This window comes from Megalops cyprinoides, chromosome 10 (assembly GCF_013368585.1).
Source record: "Megalops cyprinoides isolate fMegCyp1 chromosome 10, fMegCyp1.pri, whole genome shotgun sequence".
NCBI classification, from domain to species: Eukaryota; Metazoa; Chordata; class Actinopteri; order Elopiformes; family Megalopidae; genus Megalops; species Megalops cyprinoides.
This window is the reverse complement of record NC_050592.1, coordinates 7332338-7342237: the sequence shown is the minus strand read 5'-3', so window position 1 is coordinate 7342237 and position 9900 is coordinate 7332338. Positions and strand designations below refer to the sequence as shown.

General features: G+C 47.3%; 1 protein-coding gene across 2 annotated transcripts in view; it reads right to left on the bottom strand.

Moving 5' to 3' along the window:
- Positions 1-9900, bottom strand: part of bcam (basal cell adhesion molecule (Lutheran blood group)) — a 39648-nt gene that overhangs the window by 29478 nt on the left and 270 nt on the right. The window lies entirely within an intron of this gene.

Sequence of the window (9900 nt, the reverse complement as noted above, 5' to 3'; positions counted from 1 at the left end):
GAAGGGGGAGGGGGGGCACGGACGCATTTGCCAGCCTGCAACCTGATCCGCAGCAAGGCCTGTCCAGCTGTCTCTCCCTCTCTCTCACACTGTCACTCTGTCACACTGCTAACACAACTATTTGCGCTAGCGCTCCCTAAAAGCCCGCAGAGGCAGAAACAGGAGGACCAGCCTTGGCCACAGCCTGAGCTGCAGGCTGCAGGCTTTCCCAGAGTGGAGGATGAGCTGGCCTGCTTCCCTGAGAGTCTCTGCATGGGTCCCGCCTATCGTTTCTCCATGACGGAGCACGACGGGCCGACAATCCGGGTTCACCTGGTCACACCGGCGGTGCGCGAGCTCGATACACTGTCACACTGCTCGCCCAACTGCCAATCCTGACGCTCCGCCAAACCGGCACTCAGACGAGGGGGGGGGCGGACGAGACAGAGATGGCAGTTTTGGCTACACCTGAGCGCTTATCTTGCCAAAGGAATGTAGTTTGACTTTGACAAAGATCATCCCACCCGCCGCCTCTGGGATGAGGGAAGGCCCCCGGGCTGGATAATTGGACGAGAGACAGGCCGACAGATGCGTTTAAGCCACAGACGCGGTGCTGGGCCTCCAGCCCCATGCACACTGATGCACGCCGGACCCAGTCACCAGCTGGTACGGCTATCTCAGCGAAGGGGACCTCCCAGTCGTACCCTTCCCTATTTATAAGCTCACTTCAATCCAGATTCCGTGCAGGGTTGAACCTGAAGTCAGTTTCACATGCTATCTTGGCCCTCCTGTTGATAGTGACGGATGCCCACACACACACACACAGACCCCCCCGCCTCCCACGCCTGCACTCACAGCAATGTTAACTCAGTTAATAGGGAATGCATTCCAGGCACACACTGTCAACACAAGCAGGGCCCATAAACCTGAGAAATCAAAGCAGGCTCCCACCCCCCCCTCCTCTACCTTCCCCATCCCCCACCCTGGTTAAACATCAACAGCTCCTTCTGTTCCAGTATCTCTCCCTCCCCGTTCCTCAATCTGTCTCCCCCCGGCCGCTCCTTTCTATCCACACCTCCCCTCCATTCATCTACCTCCCTCTCTTTTTCTTTCCCTCTTGCTCTCCCTCTCTCTCTCTCCCCCACCCCCAACACCCCCCCCCCTTCACTGTGTCTAATCACCCTGCTTTAATACCTGCATTCCAACAGCCTGAGGAATGTCTTAACAATGTAGCTCTGTTCTTTCACTGCTGCACAGGTACTGCTTGCACAAGGAACCGGTCAACGTGAGAAAGAAAAGGGTGGTGGTGGGGGGGGGCGCTCTGAGCAAAGGGGGGGGGGGGGGCAGAAAGACAGAGTCTGCTGTTGAGAAAAGGAGTAATGCCTCTGTTGTCTCTGGTCAGGCTCCATGCCAATGCATACATCACGCAAAACTTCCATATAAATACCGCTACTAACGAATTTCAGATAGCAGACAATCGAGAGAGGTAGACAATCGAAAACGCATGGAGTGAGAGGGACAGCGAGGGTATAAATGTTTATAAATCTGGGAGGGCGGGTGGGTGAGAGGGTTGGGAGAGGCGGGAAAGTAGTGGGGGGAGAGACGGTTAGGGTGAAGGGTGTGTCCCAGAGGGGACAGGAGGCGCCAAACTTCATCAAATCATGGACTCGGACACAGCCTGGTCCAGTTCACAAAGGAAAAAAAACTCAAATGAACAATGCAATTTGCACATGGAGTACAAAAAAAAGAAGCCCAGCAGCAACAACAATGGAAAAATCAGTCTCACCCCACCCATGTCCTCCTTTGTGAAAGATGTCTCTAATGAACACATGTCTTCCCAGCCCCTTCAATTAACCCACTGCACATCCCAGCCCTCCCAGCCCCACCGCATTGTTCAATATGCACGGGCACGGACGCCCGCACACACACACACACACGCGCACACGCACACACTCAGTTAATTGATGTGGATGGACTGTACACATGTCACCGCAGAGAGAGAGCAAGGGAGAGGCGGTCGAACCTCCTGGAGATCACGGTCCCATCAAAGCCACGGTTCAGCGGCACCACCATTTTCTGCCAGTATCTTTTTAACAGCCCATACGGCACTCCAAAACGGCCATATGATCATGTGAATGCTGGCCGTGCTGAAGAGTGGCACAGCATATGTTGACCACATTTGATCCTAATATCACATGAACTCACCGTTATTAACACTGAAAGGAATGAATGTGATATGCTATGTATATTCGTGAAAAGCTTGTGTAAACATTTTATGTGCAATTATGTGCGTGTATGTGTGGGGGTGGGGGGGGGGGGGTGCTCTAAGGCAGTGTTTCTCAAACCTCTCCTGGAGTACCCCTTGTCCTGCATGTTTTAGATCTCTCCCTGCTCCAACACAGCTGATTCAAATGATCAACTCGTTATGAACTCCTGAAGCTGCTTAATAACAAACTGCTCTAAGGTATTAAACTGCTGAACTGCTTTGTTAGGATAATCATAGATATTTTTAAACACAGGCATCATACTTCAAAACTGGTCAGTACATAGCACGCCTCACGAGGGATTTAGTGTATCTGATTTCTTTGATGATGCATCAGTCCTGTGACAACACCATCAGTTTAAAGAGCCACGCAGTCACATCAATCAGTGAGACAGGGCGGCATTTGGATAAGATCAAGATGTAGAACAGACAAACAACAAGGATGCAACTGTGAATGCTTTTGGTGCAACTGCTGTTGATAAAAGGTATCCTTTGGATATCATCAACGGCAAGGAGTGAGTTACACATATGACCCAGACACAAATGGTTTGTAGAAAATCAATTGTATTATTGTCTGGACAACATTTCATAATATCTCTCTGTTATAATAAACATGCGTCTGATAATCTGCCAAATCACTGCTAACGGCATTGCAGATGAAACTGAAACTACAGTCCTGTGCAACATCTCCCCTTTGACATTAAACAGAACAGCAGCAACTGATTAAAAAGTCATTTGCAAGGTCATATTTAAACTGGGATACATATTTTATCGAAGAACAACCCCCATCCCCTTTTAAAAAAAAAAAAAAAAATCTGGCTTCACCCACACTTGAGTTCACAGCTTTCGTGTCAGCTTAATGAAGAAATCACATGTCAGCTTAAATGATTCAAAGGAGAATTAATAATGGCTCAGACCCGATGGATTAATTATGATTATTAGTATTAATATGAATCAGAATGATAATTAAATTCATTGTAGTGTGTAGCTTTCTCTCTCTCTATCTCTCTCTCTCTCTCTCTCTCTCTCTCTCTTTCCATCTGAGACCCCCTGCTTTCTGTTGCCCTCTGTTATTGTGACGGTAATTAACAACAGACGGTCAACGCGATAACTTTCAATCTACGGCTGTCACAGGCAGCAAAGCGAGGAGAGGGGGTACATGTACGCCTCTCCTTAACCGATCTCCACCTCGTTTTCACCTTCCCTTCAAAGGCAAGTTCACACGGGCTACACAGGGTCCAAGAAAGACACGGTGTTGCTGTACAACTTCAATGGGACAAGCAGCGGTAAGATAAATAGCAGCAAGACCTCAGATACACAACAGTCCTCGCCTCCTCCAGGCAGTCACCTCACAACATGCCCCGCAGATGACACGCGATCTGTTATTCGAGGCACCTCTGTTCTGGCTTCACACGAGTGCCAGACGCGTCCCCTTCTCCCGCACTGTACCGGTCGGCTGAAATTAATATTCATACCCAGAGTGCTTTGTGGCGTGCTCGAGCACCACGGCGGCGTCCAGCATTATTGCCAATTTCAATGAAGAGGACAACAATAGAACGAGAACAATGGATAAGACACAAAACAAGCGGTGATGCGTTTTCTCCTGTCACTCTGAACTGCATAATTAAATTGTCCTTGCACCTCTAAAGTAAACTGGGAGAAAGAGAACTACATAAAAATGCATCATGACTGACGTGATTACTGCTGGTGTCGGGCTGATGAATATTACTACTGTTATGATTACTGCTATTATACTTTGAACCTGCACTGCCACGCTCAGTACAGAGTTAAAAATTCGGAGAGAGAAATATCCAGATAGGGTTAAAATAAAGAGATATGCATGTGGTCCCATTCCCTGCCCAGAGTGGAAGACTGCCCAAGTGACTGTGGTCCAGAGACATGTGACCTGTGCCCCCACAGACAGGCATGCAAGTGACCATGTTGCACTGGAGGAAGGTGGAGACTGGAGACTGACCAAGGCCATCTGTAATGCGTACCCATGGCAGACATATATCAAAGCACTCAGACAGCTACCATTATTCACTTGTGTGGGACAAACTCTTATTAGAATTCTTCCAAAGACCCCACCTTGAAAATAAAACTCCTTTTTGAATTGATGCTTTTCAGCACATTGTGCTTGCCCAGTCTCTGCAAATGTCCAGTGCAGTGCTTAACCTTGTTGTACTGTAGAGCTTTTGAATTTCAGTCTCATTTCAACAACCCCTTATCTATTTTGTGTTTTGGAACACAGGCAGGGCCTACAACTCCCCCCCTCCACTCCTCACTCCCCTTCCTGCCCAGAGAGAGATGACAACAGAATAACACTTCAATTTGTGTTCGGTAGCAACACAAAAGACCCCCGTAACCCCCCCTGTTCACTCTCCTTGGCTCGGTGTTTCCTGCCTGCTTTCCCAACCCTAATGCTCCTAATGACAGGACAGCCTTGAAGACACAGCCTTGGAAAAAATCAAAGGCGCTGGCTTCCTCTCTCTCCCCATCTCTCCCCTTTGTAGTGTCAAGTGTTTACCATTGGGGGGGCAAAGACCACAAAAATAACCACAGAATTGAGGAGCAGGGTGAGAGATGCTGAGAGACAGCGGGACGGGCGATGGGTGCCGAGGAGAAGCGGGCTGCTTTCTTTTAAGCCATCTCTTTGGGGGGGTATCGGAAAACCATCACAAACTATAATGGATCAGGAAAGAAGGGGCTTCAAGGGTTTGCATAAAAACATCCCTCCATCCTTCCCTATCTCCCTCTTCCCCGTCATCCCTTCACGCCAATTATTGGCCGCCCCCTCCTCTCAGTCTTCTAGCCCTAAAGTGCATGGGCACGTATAAGATCCCAGCACAGGGCGAAAAAAAACCACTATGAATCACCATAAACATCAATGGAAACCAATGACTATTAATTATACACCACTGCAGAAGACAAAGGGAGAAAGAGACAGAGGGAGGGGACAAAGAGAGACTGAGAGGCAGCCAGAGCATTAATCTTTGTGTGTGTGTGCGCGCACGCACACGCGTGTATGTGTGTGCCTGTACTCTGCACTGTAATTACCGTGTTGGTTGCTCTTTGAAGAGCGTTGGGAAATTGGGATGAAAAGGTGGCGTACTTTGGCTGAAAGCCCTTCCCTAAAAATAAACCACAGACAGCTCACTTCAAACCAGGATTAAACACGTGAAACCATTCATTTCATACACTGATGAGCACTTCATATTGTTTTATATTTGCAGATGAGAAGCTACCTTCCAGAAAGAGCATGACTGTAGTGCTCTACTTTATGCTGTTAAAACAGATCGTGGAGTAAGTCATAAAAACTGACCTTCGTTTAACTGTACTAGGATTAACTGTCGTTTATACCTGTAAAGTGCTAGGTTTACCTGCTGGAGCACTTTGCGGCACTTTGCTTCAGAGCTACAGCACTCTTTTCTAGTAACAAGGACCTGCACAGAGCATTCAGCATAACGCTCCCATTTTGGTAGGTCTTCCTTCCGGAAAATTAGGAGCTGTTCTGTGTACCACAGACCCACTGTGATGTGGTCACCAAATTACAGACAGTGGGTTTAACCACTGCATTGCAACACTGCAGCATCGGTTAAAGCATCCTGCTGCACTCTGGAGTCAGTGTACGCCCCATCTGTGTGAGTGACAGAGCCAAATCTCAGTGAGCCAGAAAGGCAAGATGTGACCTGCTCATTACATTACTGGCACTGCGCAGACACTCTTATCCAGAGCAACTTACATCAGTTACAATTTTTCTGTTTTTACAATGTTAACCATTTATAAAGCTGGATATTTACTGAAGCAATTGTGCATTAAGTACCCAAGGGCACAGCAGCAGCGCCCCAGTGGGGAATCAAACCTGCAACCTTTCAGGTGCAAATCCTGCTCCTTAACTACTATGCTACACTGTCGCCCCTGCTCATGGTAATAACGCTAAATCCCAACCCAAACACTGCTAAAACAGGATATAAAACAGACCTGTGACACTTCTGAAGTTCTGCAGTAATTCAGCGAGCGTGGATGCCCCGAGAGCTCTCTGAAAGAACAGCCTGTCAGTGAGCCGGCACGGCTATCAGCAAGTCAGCCCATGAAATCAGAATTAGCTTCCTATAACTGTGGTATAGTCCAACGTAATCCTCACGTGAAAGCCGCGCTCGTCTGCAAGGGTGGGCCGGAGGACGACACTTGAAAACGTGTTTAATTTAAAAGAAAGAAAGTAAAAGAAAAAAGAACATTTATCAGTTCCTTTGGACTAAAAGTAATAAAAGTGGGTTTTCAGCCTGAGCGTCTAATGCAATAGTAATTGCAGGTAGCTGCAGGGGTGTGCGTTTGATGCCACTGGGGGGAGAAATTAAAGCGAGGAAGTGGCCGCGGGAATTAAGCGCTTGATAGACAAAGGGGGGAAGCTCAGTGTTTCCGACCCGCACCTTGAACTCCACTGACAGGCTGTCTCAACGATTCTTTCCGCCGCCTTCGGCCCTCCACGCCACACCCCCCCCCCCCCCCCTTCGCAGGACCGGGCGGAGACCGGGCTGGGGGCCAGCATGTACGCCAGCAGGAAGGTCATGAAAAGCAATTATTATTATTATTATTCACTTTTTTAAGATCGCCCTTTGTTACCGTTTTAACCATTCAGAGGCGAACTGAGGAAGTCATCCGAAATTAGATCCGAGTCAATAAAGTTGGATCCTCCGCTGCAAACTCAATCAGCGTGCGTCTAGAGGACACAGCCCAGCTTTGCAATGGGACGTTACTGCTATACACAACAGCGGGAAATCACATATCGATCAATGCCGAAATGAAAGGAAACAGCTAAGCTACTTGAGTGTTTTTGGGGCTTTCCGTTTTATTCAGAATAGATGTGCTGGGTGGGTATTCTGTATTGTGTGCTTGGGATTACTACCCCGTATTCTACAGTATGCTAGTACAAATTCATTTGTGATTTTATAAGTGCATCCCCCACTTTCTCACCGATAGCTCTGTGAATGCTGTGAATGGCTCCCACTGGGAGCTCCGTGAATGGTATGGCTTACAGGTAGTTTTTATCTCAAGTGGGCCGCAGTGTGTAGTACGCTGTGCAGCTGCATCACACGCGCTGATGCGAGCTGAAGGAGCCGCGTACCCCGATGTCGGGGTTTTTTGTGTGCAGCGTGGCATGGCCGTGCGGCAAGAGTGTGAGGACTGAGGAATGCAGGAATGTGCGTCTGTGTCACCGACTCCCACAGAGACACACAAATCTATCTATTATTAGTTGAAGTAGCCGGGAGGAGGGAGAGGGAGAGGAGAGAGAGAGAGAGAGAGACAGACGGCAGTTGCGGTGACCGTGGAGCTCGTCAGCTTTCTTTTAAAGAGGGAGAGGCGAGGGCGCTGCGATTCAGGCCCCTCGGCGGGGAGGGAGGGAGGGATCAGGCCGCCCCACACAGAGAGCTGTGCCTCTATCAATGGGGAGCTATAAGAACAGGGGTGCACCCCATATGCTGCACTGGTATTATGTTGTGTTTTTTTAAATGTAGTATCATGATGTGTTTTGGAGTCTGTGACCCAGTGACTGATGTATGGTAGTATACTTGGCTTCCCTTGCCTAGGCAGGTTGTATGTTAATTTGTGGCAGTGCTTGAATGGTGTTGTGCTCACACTCACTGGTCTGGGAGTGTTGTTAGCCTGGACTGACACTGTTGCTCATTCAACTTAAATGGATACACTTCTGTTCTCTTGAGTTGGAAGTCGCTCTGGATAAGAGCGTCTTCTAAATGACTGTGATGTAATGCTTTCTGTTCCAACACGCAATGTTACGGGGCTTTTACTGTATGGGGAATGCCTTTTAAGCCAGGACACTGCTACTGGTGTGCCTTTCAGAGACCAAAGAATGAGAAACAGAATTAAATCAGGGAAAATTCTAACAAGAGGAAGCGAGGAAAAACCAAGATAGCATGTAGTTAATGAAGAAAAAATGAAAAAAGAGGAGGGGGGGGTAGTGGGAAAGACGAAGCAAAAAGGGAGTGGACAGGGACGAGAGGATGGTAAAAAAGAGCAGTCTAGGTAAACAAGGAGGAGGTTGAGAAAGACTGGAAAGATAGAGGAGGCTTTACTTGAGTAAAAAAAAAAAAGAGGTGGAGAAAGGGAGCAGGTGAGAGAGTGAGGGCAGGAAAAGATGAGGAGGGGGGGCGCTACCATTTAGCAAATACCATTGATATTCATTCATTCACCAGAAATGTTACAGAATAAAACAGCACACATTCAGACGCCACCTGGACGCTGTTCTTGCACAACCACCTTTGCCCATGCACTATAAACAAGGAGGATATAATGCGAATACAGTAGATATTCCAAAGGCGCCAGCATTCCTGCTTACAACATCAACATTACAAGGAAATGAAAGCGGGGAAAACCGAGCGTGAAGCGCTAATCACCGTAACTCGCCAATATAAACAGTGCTTAACTTTAACTATACTTTACAGTGCCGCATAAATCGTATCAGCAACATAACTGTCCGCAGCAGAATGAAATACAATATAGCAACGACAGTGCGAAAGACAGCTCACTTGCACTTAACTACTCGTACCTACACTGATATGGTCGCTAAAAATGTAATAAATAAAAATATAATTTATGTGTACACGAATCCTTCGGTTTGCTTGTTTTGTAAACAGAAAAATAATTCCAGGGGTTGACGCCGCTCGTTTAATTGTGATGCCTTCCACATAGCTGAGATCGCAAATAGTAAGTAAAATTCTATGCGTTTTTTTTTACATCAACCAATCAGTAACACGGTAGCCTATTTTCTCATACTTCAATACAGTAACTGTGGATATTAATGAACCTTATGCTTTTGCACAGTATTCACTAATATGTGTGCGTTTCAAGAAGTTTCAGTTTAACTAGAGAGAGGTTCTTCTCGCGGTCAAACCCAAGAAAAATCCTGAGAAAACGACAAACACAGAAGCCTCGCACAAACACGCTACTCCGGGCGCTCCCTTTACACGGAGAACTCGCACAGATCAAAGACAAAGTAGCTACCCATTGACAAACGGGCGGGCGCTGTGATACCGCAGCCTGGCTACCAAGCGCAGTTAAGTGGCTGACCGAAGCTCCGTTAAACCGGGGGCGCTGGCGTGGTCTAATTTAACCCTTAAGATTGCGCCGCTGAAATTGTCCTAGGACACTTCATTGCGAATCTGCCTTAATCTTCGTATAACCGACTATAACAGCTGATTGTACTTGTGTTACGATATTATTTTGTCTTCGAGACAGAAACTCAGTTCTACGCGTTTTTCTTGTAATTTCGCATTTCAAACCTCGGCGTCTTTAATCTTCCTTGCAGTCCACCTGTTCTTTTATGCGCAGTACGCATAAAACACGTTAGCTCCAACATTGGTCGAAGGACGAACGACACAAATAGAAAGTAGTAAACTGTAGGGGGAAATAAAAGTAGTCCTTGGCGAAATCTGCACCACTGACACACCACCGCACATACAAACAATACCTTACATCTATAACCATGTTAAACACTCAAAGTGCACTGCCCGGCACTTGACGTGTTCCACGAAAGTCAAGTCACCAGTGCAAGTAGCATGAACAGAAACGCAACGAAGTGCCACCATCGACAGAAACAACAAAAAATCAGATTGCAAATTAAACAAGAAAAACAAAAGAAT